The sequence below is a fragment of the Astyanax mexicanus genome, chromosome 1 (genome assembly GCF_023375975.1).
Source record: "Astyanax mexicanus isolate ESR-SI-001 chromosome 1, AstMex3_surface, whole genome shotgun sequence".
Lineage (NCBI taxonomy): Eukaryota > Metazoa > Chordata > Actinopteri > Characiformes > Acestrorhamphidae > Astyanax > Astyanax mexicanus.
Genome location: NC_064408.1, coordinates 74,687,326 through 74,703,441, shown reverse-complemented (window position 1 = coordinate 74,703,441; position 16,116 = coordinate 74,687,326). Strand labels below are relative to the sequence as shown.

The window sequence follows — 16,116 nt, the reverse complement described above, 5'->3', positions numbered from 1 at the left end:
GGTCTTAAAAAGTTTGAAAAGCATTAAATGTAACTTTTAAAATGGTGCAAGAACCCTGAGTGAAGTATTTTGTGTTATCAGTTGAAAAAACATTGCATTTTTTAGGGAGCACAACAGCATTTTCCTTGTTTACTTCCAGAGCTCTGGAGCTGCAGCTCAGCCAAGGTCAGTTGTCGTCTATGTTTTGATTTAGGACCCTTGTACTCTCTCTAGTGTGCACTAACTATCCTCACAGCACAGTGCGCACGCAGCACAACACCAAGCCGTAACTTCAGCCTGGTAACGCTTTTCACTGATTTGGCTCAGCCTTGTGCTAAAGATAGCGTAGTACCGGCTACAGCTATAAAAGCACTATAATAGCACAACTTTACAGAAGTTGTTTGTACATTCTAACCCAGCGTTTCTCAACCTTTTTTCTGTCACGACACCCTTTAAATATATGCGAGATGTCACGGCACCCCAGTTTACCGGGGGGGGGGGGGGGGGTGGGGCGGGGGGGGGTGTGCTGGCGCAGTACTTCACGTGAAAACCGGGGGGGGGGTGCTGGCGCAGTACTTCAGGTGAAAGAGGGGGGTGGGGGGTGCTGGCGCAGTACTACAAAAACTTTACAGTGTGTCCCAATTTAGGGGCTGCATCCTTCAGAGGCTGTATTCGAAGACAGATTGCGTCACAGCTGCGCAGTAATACACCGCCTCTGTGGGTCGCGTCCTTCAGAGTATGCTGCCTGTGAATTGGGACACACCCCGACACGAGCTGACTCTGGAAAGGAAATATGCACGTGAGGCGCAATATTTTGACGGCACCCCCGATGAAGCCAGACGGCACCCTGGTTGAGAAACACTGTTCTAACCACTTCAGAGGGTGCACTGGCAAGCGCTCACTGTAAGATATTTTTAAGATTGAAAATAAAAATAATCTCCATACTGAATCTATAGAAATGTCAGTGTCATGGGAATGTGAAAATATCCCACTAAACATTAGACGTCTTATGGACGTGCAGATCATGTCTATATTGCGTCGGTCGGTCCAAGACCAATTCTGTACGTCTACACGACGTGCAAACTAGGTCCGCTATTTGGACGTCTAACTATGACCCCACTTGGACGTCAATATGCAGTTAAACATTTGAACGTCGGACTAGGTCACTTTTTTGGACGTCATGGGGACGTCTAATACAGGTGCAGGAAATTAACATTATTTAAGAATATATTTATTTTTAAATGTATGTCAAAATTGTTGTTATCAATATTGTTAATCACTATGAATATAGATTATTTATGATTAAGCATCATTTATTTCTAATTATTTATTTGAGTATTATATTTTTTATCTATTTAATTAATTAACGAATGTAGGTATTTATTTACGTATGTTTTTATTTTTATTTGGAAATGCAATTTATGTGGAAAATTGTTAAGTTGATTTCAACCAGTCAACGCCACTCTGATTTGCTGAGACCGCACGTCATCATAAACTCCACTCTGATATGCCGAGGCAAAACACGCTAAACATTTTTTGGCTGCTGCAGTAGCTCAGCTCAGCTCAGCTCATTCAGTTCAGCTCGCTCAGCTCAGCTCCGCTCCGGACCGGACTCAGCTGCCAAGCTATAAGGTAAGACGATATGTATAATAAGTTAATGTATTTGTAGTGTTAGTTGTTTTAGCTCTGTGGTCTTAACCTGAACCTGCTGGCGTTGCCTCTCTTCCCAGGCAGTTAGCTAACTAGCTAGCTAGCTAACGATAGCTAAACAGTGGCCATAGTTAAAATGGAATTGGAATTACTTTTGAGAACGACCGTAATGCAAATAATATTTACTGTAACCGAAGCTTTAACGTAGAAGCATTGTCCGGTCATTAAGTCAATGCACTAACCAGAGCTAGGCTGATAAGCCAATCTAAGCTAAATCAAAGAACCGTCTTTGGCTAAATTCGCTAAGCTAGCGTTAAGTTATATAAGTTTGTGACCCACAATTAACCTAGGCAACTGGGGGCAATATCAAGTGCATTTTGAATAGCCTGAAGAAGTAAGTTTATGTTAATATTACATAAATAAGGCAATTTAAAATAGTTTGTTGTGGGAAAACATTTATTAAAATAGCTTAATATGATGTGTGAGAATTAAAACGGCACGATAATTCTGGTCAGGTGTTAAATGTGTATTCCCGCCTTTAGCTTAGCGTTAGCTAAGCCATAGCATGAAGAAGTAAGTTTATGTTAATATTACATAAATAAGGCAATTTAAAATAGTTTGTTGTGGGGAAAAAAATATTAAAATAGCTTAATATGATGTGTGAGAATTAAAACGGCACGATAATTCTCGTCAGGTGTTAAATGTGTATTCCCGCCTTTAGCTTAGCGTTAGCTTATCGTTAGCTTAGCATTAGCTAAGCCATAGCATGAAGAAGTAAGTTTATGTGAATATTACATAAATAAGGCAATTTAAAATAGTTTGTTGTGGGAAAAAATTTATTAAAATAGCTTAATATGATGTGTGAGAATTAAAACGGCACGATAATTCTCGTCAGGTGTTAAATGTGTATTCCCGCCGTTAGCTTAGCGTTAGCTAAGCCATAGTGTGAAGAAGTAAGTTTATGTGAATATTACATAAATAAGGCAATTTAAAATAGTTTGTTGTGGGACAAAAATAAATGGCCATCTTCAACATTTTCTGAGATTTCTAATTTGTCTTTTTCTACTTGTGCAGATGGAGTCATGAAATGTGACGGGACAGCCACCGAGGACTTCATACTTCGGAGCATCTCAAACATGCACCACAAAGACGTGGAGGACACACCGCTGTCTCTCAGGACCTAGAATCTTAATGAAAGTATAATGATGTTAAGGGAAGGTGTAGTGGAAAGGTGTGATAGTGTTGAGGGAAGGTGTAATGTTAAAGGTGTGATAGTGTTGAGGGAAGGTGTAATAGTGTTGAGGGAAGGGGTAATGTTAAAGGTGTAATAGTGTTAAGGGAAGGTATAATATTGTTAAGGGAAGGTGTAATGCAGGGGTCTCAAACTAATTTTTGCCGAGGGCCACATTGACATATTGGCTGTCCTCTGAGGGCCAGATGTAACTTACAAATATAAGAAAATGTAACCAGATGTAAAATAAAATGAATGTAATTACTCCTTAATGTTAAATAACTCTCAATATACTATTTATTCAACCAAATATTACAGTTGCATGGAAAAATGTTTGCTTGTTGCTCTATTAACATAAATCCTTTTAATTTGTCATGTTATGAAATCCAAAAACTCCATCAATCAAGAACCAAACTATTCAAGTGAATAGAAATTACATCAAGTACAAGTTATATTAACTTTGATCAAAACGTTTGATACTGAAATAAGGCTTAATAAATATAAAATCAAAAATTGTGAGCTGTGACAGATTTAGCATTTCCTCAGATTTAGCAGTTCCTCATCCAACCACTAGTCGGAGCTGGAGCTGCAGCACCACAAGCCCGCAGTCTTTGCTTAGTCAGAGCTACAGCCCAGCCACGGGCTACAGGACTCAGCTGAGCCTGTCTGGAGCGTTTTGAAATTTTTTAAGTTCTTCTGTGTATGAAATAAAATAACCCCACTAACCGGATAATACAGCTCTCTACAGTTCATCTTTCAGCCCAAGCAGCTAACAGCAGCAGTTTAGAGCAGCGTCACGGAGGCACTGCTGGGATTACATTATAAACAGGTCAGTTAGCGCGCTGCTAACCTCAGGATGTTTATAACTACGGAGTTTAGTGGACACACCACGGCAGCAAGGTTAGACTGTTGAAGGCTACTGAAGACTACTAAAGCAGGCAACGCAGCGTAAGCAAAAAAAAAACAAAAACCACACACACACACCAAAATACAAGTTAAGATAAAATATGAAAACGAACATAATAAAGCATAAATAATTAAATTGAATTGCGGGCCAGATGTATGTTTATTTTGTTAACCCGTGAGGGGCCGTATGAAACCGCGTGGGCCGGTACTTTGAGACCCCTGGTGTAATGTAAAGGTGTAATAGTGTTGAGGGAAGGTGTAATGTTAAAGGTGTAATAGTTTTGAGGGAAGGTGTAATAGTTTTGAGGGAAGGTGTAATAGTGTTGAGGGAAGGTGTAATGTTAAAGGTGTAATAGTGTTAAGGGAAGGTATAATATTGTTAAGGGAAGGTGTAATGTAAAGGTGTAATAGTGTTGAGGGAAGGTATAATATTGTTAAGGGAAGGTGTAATGTAAAGCTGTAATAGTTTTAAGGGAAGGTAAATGTTTAGTGAAATTGTTATGGTGTGAATCTAAGGTGTATGTTATGTTGATGTAAAATAAAGGCATTAACCCCAAATGAAATTTACTCATTATTTTTATTATTATATTAATGTTTCCCCAAACAGAAAGGGTCAATTTAAAGTCAACAGTGGTAAGATGGGGGTAATTAATTTATCCCTTGCTTTTACTGGTTCTTTGCAGGTTGACATGTTTTGGAAAAAGTGAGAGGGTTGAAATGCAATTTATTTGTAAAGCATATTGTGTATAACTAACGTGCATAACTAGTTCCAGAAGGTTGTGAACCTGTTCCAGTAATTGTTTGGCTTAGCTTTGTATGCGTTTCCAGTGATCTGCTGAAGCTGGAACAATGGAACAGTTGCCACCGTCTGAAATGGCACTACAGTTATGCAGGGAGCCTCAAAGTAGCTGGTCTATAAAAACGAATACATGTAAATTTCACGTAGAAAAGACGTCCACAACGACTTAATTTAAACTAGAATTAGCCCTTATCCGGAGGTCTGGGGGACGTCAATACTGGACGTGCAGAAGACGTCAGAAAAAAGACGTCGTCTGGCGTCACAGTCTGCACCTTCAGGAGACCAAAATTGGACGTGCAAAAATGACCTAGAAAAGACGTCGTTTCAACGTCTCTTTGTTTAGTGGGATTCTACAAAAATGTTTTTGCATAAAAACTTTTCTACATATTATGCGAAGCTCACTTTCTGCATGCTTTTGTATTTTCACTTGGGTAGTGATGGATGCATTGTTTGATAATGACGTATTAATTTTCATATGTAATTGAACCTTATAAATGAATATAAATATAAATGAACTTTTCATTTTACCCTATAAAAGACTGTGCCATGCAGTCTTTCTCAAAAATCATACATTTATAGGACATTATTCAGAATATTTGCAATGGATTGCAAAGGTAATCATAGTGATCACATTTTGTCACCTTACAACCACAAACTTGTATTTTGTGGTTGTGAACCAGATAAACCTACACGAAGTATCACATACTTCATTTTATGAAGTAAAATGAAAATGACACATGCTTTCCCAAATTTTAATTAAATGAAATCTGAAAAGTTTGTCAATAATATTAATAATAAGTGGAGCCATCTTCCTCTGCAATTACAGCTACAAGTATGTTGAGTTATGTATGTAGGATTTTTGCTGATTCTTCTTTGTAAAATTGCTCAAACACAGTCAGGTTGGATGAAGAGCGTCTGTGAACATCAATTTTCATTTCTTGCCACAGGAGCTCAAGACTGGGCCATTCTAACACATGAATATTCTTTGATATAAACCATTCCACTGTAGCTCTGGCTGTATGTTTAGGGTCATTGTCTTACTGGGAGGTAAATCTCATTCCCAGTCTCGAGTCTTTTGCAGCCTCCACCAGGTTTTTTTTTTCAGGATTGCCCTGTATTTAGTCTCCATCTTCCCATTAACTCTGACCAGCTTTTCTGTCCCTGCTGAAGAAAAGTATCTTTACAGCATGTTTCACAGTGGGGATGCTGTGTTTAGCGTGATGAGCAGTGTTAAATCTCCACCACACATAGCGTTTTGGCCATTTAAAGGCCAGATTTGTGGAGCTGTGGATTTCTGCAGCTCCTCCAGAGTGACCATGGGCCTCTTGGCTGCTTCTCTCACCAGTGCTCCCTTTGCTCAATCTGTCAGTTTTGGTGGTTGGCTATGTTTTGGTAGGTTTGCAGTTGTAGAATACTTTTTCTATTTTTGGATGATGTATTGTACAGTAATTCTTGGGATGCTCAAAGCTTGGGATATGTTTTTATAACCAAACCCTGCTTTAAATCTTTCCACAACTTTATCTCTGACCTGACTTCTGAGTTCCTCGGTCTTCATGATCCTGTTTGGACAATAGTGTTCTATGAGCCCTTTAAAGAACTGGTGTATTTATACTGAGACTGAATTACACACAGCTGGACTCTATTAACTAATTAATTGACTTCTAAAGACAGTTGATTGCACTGGATTTTATTTAGGGGTTTTAGAGTACAGGGGGACTGAATATTTTTGCACGTCAAACTTTTCCGATTTTTAGTTGATACATTTTTTTAAAAACCAAGTATCATTTTCATTCTGCTTTATAATTATGTGCTACTTTGTGTTTGTCTGTCACTTACAATCTCAATAAAATACATTTAAATTTATGGTTGTAAGGTGACAAAATGCAGGCCACTGTAAATAAGCTGCTGAGGTTTAATAGATAATGTTGTGTCTAATGGTTGCTGCTAATAAACACTAATGGTGGGTCAAAGTGTGAATTTTAATTTTACAAGCAGTCAGTTGTTCCTGTAAGGGAAAGCTCTGTTTTCAGATTGTGAATGGATGACTGGATCTTGCCATAAAGTCCTCTTAGATGTCAGCACATGACATGTTCTCTGGCACGGACTGATGATTTTACACAGACGCAGTCATAAAGAGGGTGCAAGAGAGCCTGCAATTACTCATTCTAATAGCACACACATTTAGATATAATAAAGTACTGAAGTTTATAAACAAATCATTTCTGTCGTAATTAATTGAACTTATATTTTTGTGAATGCGTCCATATTTCAGTTGTGTGACACACCATAAAAGTGCGTTCAGTGAGTTTTTTTAGAAGAAAACCTGCTGAAGCACAGTTTGCCTCCAACCATTCATAGAGGCCAAAAGAACTGAATGTCCAATTTAAAACAGAGACTCTAGATGCCACATAAATCTGCAGAAATAAAGTATAAAGCTATCAATATGTTGACAAGCATCTTTAAATGTTGTTGAATTAAAGTACTTCAGTCTGGCACTTTATTACAGGCCTTTTCTTTAATTTTTACTGCTGTGGTCTCTTGTTGGGTCTGTGCTGATGTTGTGCATACAAGCAGAGTTAAGCCCAGTTTTACTGCTCCACTGATCTGCTGTTTTAGTGATTAAGATAGGGTTGGCTGTGGGACGCTGGCCCCAGATCTACAGTATGTTGAAGGCTAGTGTTCTCTGGCTGGTGCTCTGGCCAAACACAGGATATTTACGAGTTTTTCCAGTGTTAGAAGAAACTATTCTGTACACCAATATTGTATGCATGTATGCACATGTGAGCTACTTAGCTTCACATTGTGTGAGGTTAATTAGCAGTGGCAGCACATCAATTTCAAATATAACATTAATTTCCTTAAAGGACACATAGAATGGAAAACTGTTTTTTAGAATGGCACAGTTTAATGATGAGAGCTCAGTACATGGAAGTCACTTAATGTGAAGCTCATACACTAAGAGCCCTTTTTTAACGATCTATGGACTAGCTATCAACCAGACACTGTGCAGCTTGATTTCGGGTGTGCCCAGGCCCGTTGCAACAAGGCAAGCAAACCAATCAATTGCCCAATCAATCGGGCCCCCAGACAATGACTGTTTATGAATTGAATGCAATGACAAACTATGTGATGTATGTATCACTTTAAAGTCTGTGACATTCAGTGCAGAAAAGTACATTGACATTGTTATCAGAATCCCCATCAAAGAGGCCCCTCCCTCTAGCTGCTGACAGCACCCAGCCAGACGGGTAGCACATCACGTGCCTCCTCAGTAATGTAATTACACGTCACCGAATGCGGACAGCAGAAGCTGTGATTGGTCTACTGAGCCCCTTCCATTTTGTTTCCCGCCCCAAATTCCTTAAAACACTATAAGCTTCTTTGCTATTTGAACGTAAAACGTGGATAAACACTGTTCGCAGAGTGTAAGGTAGCAATGAGCATCATAATGTGCTTATGGCAGGGTGTAACATAGAGCCCTGTGTGTGTTTACATGCACTCCTACACAAATCTGTTCATACTTGGATTACCACAGTTTTACATCTGATTATTTACTTTAAGTAGTTATTTAAACAGCATCCAGGGCATCCATATTTCTTCGATCAGAAAAAGGTGTAGAATTCCGCTTAACAAATCGGATAGGGAGAGCTGGATTTTGGCTGAGTTTTTGTATTTCTCATTTATTGCATTCTTTTAACTCAGAGAACTCTTAGATTTCGCAGGCTGTGCATGCATAAAAACAGACCTAGGTACAGCAAATAAGTGAGCATATTTTAACACAGCACCCACCAAGTGTCAAAAAACACTTCTGGAGCAGCGCTAAAACTGGGGGCTTTAAATTATCTTGTAGCTGATGTGTATTTTTTAATATTGTGTCTGAAAGTGTTAAAAAAAATTATTACGTTTGGATTTTACATGATGCTTACATCTTATTCTGAAAGGTTAATGTCTGGTTGCATAGCAACATCCCATTATTGACTAATTTTTGTAAACTCATAGCTTTCTTATTATTATCTGACTACCCATGTTCATGTAAATGCGTTAACTCAGCAGTAATTCGATTAGGAAGTGCATATAAAAACATTCACTGCTGTGTCTTTCAGATAACCAAAATATCCAAACTGTTTTTAACTGCCTAAAAAGTTTTATTTAAGTCCGTCAAATGTACATACACCCAGCCCAACTAAAAGCTAACACTAGAGGACCTTCTACCATCCTTCCCTGCAACATCCCTCCCCCATTTAAAAAAATGAAACTACCTTAGATGACCACCAAAATAAATGATCTAGGCTAAAAGCTAACCCAGCTACAATCTCTTTAGCATGCAAACTACAAGCAAGTAACACTGTCCACTAAGACTGGAATAATTCAAATTTACAGTAATTCAAATTTACAGTAAACCAGCCAATAAAAGCAGGGTTTAAATTATTCCTGCCCCCAAAAATAAAGATGTGTGGCCAGTGCCAAGCCCAAGAAGAGCTATAAGCTGTGGTAGATAAACTGCTCAGACAGTCTAAAAACAGCTGAGATGGTAAAAGTGCATTCAGGAGTGTAAAAACAGAGGGGATTTTAGGTTGCAGGGATGTTATGACAACTAGAAACACAGCTGCTTCTTTTCCCTCTGGGGTTGCCAGATTTGTGGTTTACCTACCAATGTGCAGTAACAAATGCAGACACGAGTGGAAATGATTAATTTGTGGGGTGTGTTATTCGCGGGATAATGTGTACCAAAGTGCTGCAAATGTTTGACATTTTGAGTGCATACAGTAAAAAAAATACATCACTTAATAATAATTTTATCCTGTTTTCTTTTATTCTAAAGGCACTGCTGGTCACAATCATTGTTACCCACTTAAATGCTTGCACCGCTTCAGAAATGGAATATCCCACTCATCTGGCACCCACTATCACTCCAACTCTGATCATTCACATCAGCTTCCCATGAGCATGCTGGAGAGCTCTAAGCCTAACTAACAAGAAGATAGCACCTCACAACTTGTACAATGTGGGCATTACCAAACCGTCCTCTGTGATAATATTTTATAATCAATTTGTATACTGATATTCTATAACTTCTGGCATGTCAGTATACAGTGGTCTAACCATAACATGAGTCTTTGGTGGGGTTTATGTGAACTATGGAGAAAGAGCTGTTTTTCACTGAAGATAGGGTTTTTTTCTATGCTGACACAACAGTGGAGCCAAAAGTGGGATGCTTATTATTGTAAAGGAGAGTGTTACAGATCTTAATTAATTTGCTGCATGAATATGGTGGCTGTCAAGCCTGGATCTGTGGTCTAAACCGCCTATTTCTGTTTATTCCTTTAGAAACACTATTTTAATTATGCTTGATCACTGGATATTATAGATATATTCTGTATTTTTAATGATAACAGGTGAGACTCTCTCTCTCTCTCTGTCTTTTTCCTCTCTCACACTTGGTCACTCTTTCACTTGGCTTTTCTCTCTTTCTCTCTCTCTCTCTCTCTCTCTCTCTCTCTCTCTCTCTCTCTCTCTCTCTCTCTCTCACTTTTGACCTGAAACTTTCTTTCTATGATTTAATCCTTACAGAATGAATGGTAACATTTTCCAGCCCAAGTGGTGCATGACCTACTTTCAAAAGACACAAAAGTAGCATGTGGAAAACAGTTAAGATCCCTCTTCACGATCCCGGTTCACGATGGCTGGCTGCACTTTTAATATGCTAGCAATTACGCATAATTATTTCCCATAACTTAATATATGGAAATTGGGTCATTCTTGTTCACCCTTCAGCATCCAATCACATTATGTTTACAGGGAAGACAACACAGGTTTTCTGAACGCTAAATGAACAAACCCTTTGGTGTTTTCATGTTAAACTGAAGAATCAAAAAACTGGCTGTTTTCATTTTTATCAGCTGCAGTTTGAAAGGAGGCATGTGCTAGTCTTTACGCTCCTAGTTTTGGGAGCATTGCTAGTGAGGATAGGAATGGGTCTCACAAACTGGGCAGAAAATGAGGGTAGAAATAAGTAAATAAATAAACAAAGAAAACTAGTCATTTTCCAGTGGACTGACCATGTTGTTTCAGATTTAGAGTAGTACACACCTGTTCACACGGAATATTTGCTACCTTGGATTTCAAACAGAAAAGTATTCACATTCATTACTCAGGTAGAAGTATAGATACTAGTGATTAAAATACTTCTGTGGAGGTTAAAATATCAGCTCAAGCTTTTTATTCAAGTAAAAATGTAACTACCCCTCCCCAAACACATCTTTCTAAAATCTGTAATGACTATAATGTTATATTAAAATATTAATATTAAGAATATTGGGATGAACTAGGCTTTCTATTTCAGCTGCATATGTGCCCATTAAAAATGTATGTATTTTAGTACAATGCAAATATATTGAAGAAGCCTAGTTGGACATTTGGCTTGAGTTCTCTTGAGTGTCTGCACAGATCATTTTTTTATACTAGTCTACATACATCTGCTATGTTCTTGCTGGAATAAGATACTTGACGTGTGCAGGTTTGATAAATAAGCTGCATATAAACCAGTAGGGTGTTGTAATGCTATATGTTTATACTTCTTATGAAATAGGAATAAATTAAATGATTGAAATAGAAATAAGAGTAGCAAGGCAATTTTTAAAATGTAAGATGTATTTGTACATCTTTACTTGACACCTCTGGGTGGGTAAGGGAAGGGAGTAGCACCCATACATTTCACGTCATATAGAATTCTAAGGTGATTTTTTGGCCAGGGGAAATAAATTATTCCATTATCAGTACCTAACCTAACTAATGCTTGTAAATGAATACAATCAAATTTTCACAAAAAACTTCCCAATATGTAAGGTAAGTACTTCCAAGAAAAGTAGAGTAAGACAAACTCCCTTTTTGACTTCAGGAAGACATAAGATGAACAGATGTCTACGAACGTTTGGGCATACACCATATTAGATACCAACATGATTTGGATGCTATTAAAATAATTGTTCCTCGCTTAGCTGTCCACAGGGAATGAAGTGACTTTCTGAAGTCTGTGTGCTGCATGCAGGAGATTTGAGTTGACATCCCAAGTTTGGGAATACTTAGAGCTTTATTCAGATGTTGGACTAACTGACAGCTCCAAAGCTGAATAAACTGTATACTTCTCAGGGGAAAATAAACATTCTCTCATCACTGCCTCTGAGTTAAACAATAACAGAACATTTATCTCCAAAATCGCAACACTTAGAGGAATCAGTTTGTGACCCTGCCTAAACCAGTCCTTTTGATCCACCAGTTTCATACATTTCATGTTGACTCATGTTGTCATGGAGCATTGCTGTTTTGAATTCATTCGAATTCTTCATAGTACAAAATACAGAGACTAAAATGATGCTATAATATAAATAATGTTTTTTTATTGCTATTGATGAATTTTCATATTATACACATGCAGACAAACCAAGTCTCCCTGAAGCTGCGGGAGTCTCCCGCATTTCGGTAGTGGCTCCCTGAGTCACATATAATCTCCCGGAATTCAGAACGAGCGCCCCAAACGCGCACACAGGCCACAGACTTTTTTTCTCTAATCGCGTGTGGGAAGGAGAGAGAGAAAACAGAGAGGGTTCTGATTGGCCTGTTCTCTGCAAAGAGTCTGTGAGACAGCCAATCAGTTTTTGGGGTGGGTGGTGTTAGAAATTCGGCTTTCAGGAATCAGGAGTCAGAATCAGGAATCAGGAGACAGCTTGAGAGATGACTTGAGTTTATTCTCGTGCAGACAGAAAATCTACACGGGCACAGCTTAGTTGGTCGTTGCTCCCTCTGTGTCCGCCTGACTAGTCCATGTGACTTGTCTGTCTGTTACTGTCTGTGTTAGACTCTCTGACCGAGACTCAGCTAGACTGAGCTTGACTGAACTGAGTGAGACATTTTAGCAGGACTTTACATACAGGAGAAACTGCTTTGAACACAGCAGGGGGAGAAAGGGTAAGGGTTTATGGAGGAGTATGTGGGGGTGTCATCATTGGGGGTGTCTCTATCAACTTATGTTAAACAAAGGAGAGATGTGAGAGATAAGGGTGAGGGGCAAAAGGTTAGGAGTGTATAGGGAAAAAGGGGGGTTAAGGAGTGAGACAGTTTAGAACCTAAGAAAACTTAATAAAAGTACAATTTGTTGTTGACAGAATCTCTCATTGCTCCCTCTGATTCTCCCAACATGGAGAATCACAAAACTATGTACAATAAATTGTCATATGTATAAACAATTAAAGAGCTGTAACTATACAACTGTAATTGTACCATAAATGTCAGAAAAGTTGATGTAACCAAGTATTGGATCTGTTTATGGCTGTTACTTGGTCCCAAAAATGTTCCTGAAGAATAATGAAGAAAGTTTCAGTAGTTGTCCATGGTTTTCCAAGAGGCGATGTGATGTCTCCTCTTACATCACAACTTCAGCTTTTGAGCAGCCACATTGTGTGTGCGTGTGTGTGTGTGTGGATGTCCATGGCGATTGCTTCAATGTCGGTGAAAGGCAGGTAATCTGGGAAGTCCACTTTGAACATCAGTTGTCTCTTCAACTGTTGAGGCTTGCGTCCGACACGTCACAAATTGTTCTCGCCATGCTGGATTGGCTGGAGCACTGTCTGGCTCCAACAGATCTGTAACAGAGGAAACACTGAGCAGTAAATTGTTCATTGATGTTGATTATGTCTTCTTTTTGTAGTTTATCTGCTTATCCCCACTGTCTGTCCCTCAGAAGAGGCTGCTATGATAATGTACAGTGTGTTGAAATCTTCATCCCAAAGGGTAACCCCCATGAAAATAGAAATCATGGTTCTTCCTCGGGACTCTGTACTATTACCCACCTCTTCTTTTACTGACCCTAGATCTCAGTTTTGGGGAGCAAGCAGAAACTAAAAAAACCTAATGAGACATTCTCATCTAAATAGATTGTTTCATGTTTCCTCACCATGACCCATTGACCAGAAATAACAAGACATTTGCTCTAATCCCGTTAGTTGTCGGAAGTTTACCCTACTGTGACCAAATTGTGCTTTTAAAGCTAGTGTTAGCTTCCCCTTTGATCCAGAAACCATCTGGATCACTTTCAACATATCAGTTCAGCCATACTCAGAGTTCCACAGATCAGGAACTCAAACTACAGGTTGTAGCTGAAAAGAATATAAAACTTAAATTGTATAATTGATCGTATAGTGGTTTATTCAGTGTATAACAATTTTAAATTGATCGTATAGTGGTTCATTTTATCTAAATGCAATGACTACATCACCTAAAGTCTGCAAAAACTTTGTTTGGTGCATTATCTCTAAAATTGTGCAACACAACATAACTTAATCAGGACTGGTCTCAAGTCCCTTGCTAGTAAGAAAACAAAACAAAATAGTTAAAAAGTGCACTTAAATATATTATTAACATGCTACTTAGCTTATGGTAAGCTCAACCTGGATGGTAAATTCAACTTATGTTCATAAGAATCTTAAGATTCTGCTCTGAGATTTGAAACCATCAAAATCCAGTTCTTAAAAACAAAAAGCACAAATATGAGTTAGCAGGACAAATTAACTTAAGCCAAAGCAGGAGAAACTGTTGAAATCCCTGTGACTCCCTGTAGAGCACTGAATATCAAAGATAACTGTCCTGTGACACCCTGTAAAGTCTTGATTATCAGAGGTATCTGTTCTTGTGAAATCCCAGATGGGCTTCCCTGTGAGAACCCACCAAAAGAATTTCCCATTGTGCTGTCTCTAGAACTAGCACCCATTTTGCATCTATCTGCCTGCTTTTTACGACAAACTCGAGAAAAGTGACCAATTCTATGGCAGTAGTGGCACTCTTTTTTCTGATTAGAGAATTGTTGATTGGAACCCAAGTTTGATCCATTCTCTGTGAGGATGTGTATGGATGCAGGAACATGGTTTGGTTCAAGATCCACATCCAAACGGTCCAGTTCATTCTTAAGATCAACCCACTTAGTATTCCTCCAGTTTGGAACAGCAGTCACCAGAGCTTGTCTAAGATCTGTTTGTAGTGACTCAACCAGCTGTCTAAAATGGGGACCATCAGTTGTATTGTTAATGTTATCAGCACTGTATTGGCTAATACCTGAATGGCGCAGAAAAACTTTTTCAAACCTCTCACAGAAGTCTGCGGCAGACTCTCCCTTTCTATGTCTGCAGTTGGTAATCTGCCCCCAATCAGTGGTTTTACGGCATTTGCATTTAATTCAGTCATCAAAAGCTTCCCACCCTTTGTCAAGGTTCTGGCCTTTGCCACCCAAAGCATTTGACACCTTTTTAGCAAGTTCTCTACCATCTGTGATGTTAAGAACTTGGCTAGCAATGGCTACGGCGTCATTTGCATGTAGTGAGTACAAATTCCTTTTCTTATGCATAAGATCAATGAAGTCAAGCCCCATTTCCCTTGGAGGTTTAAGCTCTTTGGATATTGTGTCCAAAGTTGCTGCATCTAAAGGAATGTGCCCAATTTCTAGTCTGATTTCACCACCTGCATTTCTCCTATTAAGTACCTCAGAGGATACAACAGTTACAGGTCTCATTTTAACACAGATTGGAAAGTGTGTTTTACCAGTAGCATGGTCAGAATCTTTATCTGATGACACAGATTCTGACCCATCAGAGAGGTCACTCTCAGACAATTCAGGATGCAGCCTGACTGCTACTTGAGGATTTCCATCCTCTTTGTAACACGGCTGACCTGGAGTAGGGGCAACAGTCAGAGAACACTGAGGCCCTGACTTTGACTTAAGTTTGGCATGTTGCTGTTCTTCTGTCAATGTTTGCTGCAGTTGCTTGCATGTGCTCTGGGCATGTTTGGTAGCAGTTTTATGCCTTCTGCACTCGCTAGTTAGCTCTAAGACCTTTCCTTCTGCTTCTTTTAACTTTTCATCCATAGATTTCAACTTGCATTCCCAGTACTGCTTAATAACAAAAAAGCATTCTTTAACTGAGTTATGCTTGATGCCTAGACCTAAAGCTGTTTTGCACTCATCAAGAGTCCATTCTGTATCAGCAGGGAAACCTTTGGATGAAAAGTATTGAATTCGCTTTTGTTCATTTGTCTGCTTATTTACTATGTCATTGATTAGTTTTTCAAACTCAGAGTCAGACCACTTAGGCATTTCAGACCCCCCCCATAACTAAGGTGCTGTTTTTATAGTTAAGAGGTTTCCAGGAATCTTTAGCATTTTTCTGAGTATTTTTGCCTTTAGAGATCATGGTGAGATAACTAGTGACAAACAATCCAATCAAACAAAGCCAAAAAACACCTTTAACAGTAATAAAACACCAGGTTTTATCAGTAACAAACAACAATTCAAAACGCTGGGTTTTAACAGTGACACAAACAAACTTCCCTCAAGCAGAAGATTACAGCCACAAACACTAGGTTTTATCAGTAACAAACAAAGACTACAATTCTAACAGTAACAAAACAGTACAGTTCCCTCAGAACAGAGGATTACAGCCACAAAACGCAAGGTTCCTATCAGTGACAAAACAGTACAGTTCCCTCAGAACAGAGGATTACAGCC

At 38.8% G+C, this 16,116-nt stretch overlaps 1 long non-coding RNA gene across 1 annotated transcript; it reads left to right on the top strand.

Annotated features, from left to right (window-relative positions):
- Positions 1–960: 960 nt before the first annotated feature.
- LOC125804019 (uncharacterized) lies at positions 961–4,329 on the top strand. The gene is made up of 2 exons (XR_007440536.1): positions 961–1,611; positions 2,704–4,329. It is a non-coding gene; the product is annotated as an uncharacterized LOC125804019 (long non-coding RNA).
- The last annotated feature ends 11,787 nt before the right edge of the window (positions 4,330–16,116 follow it).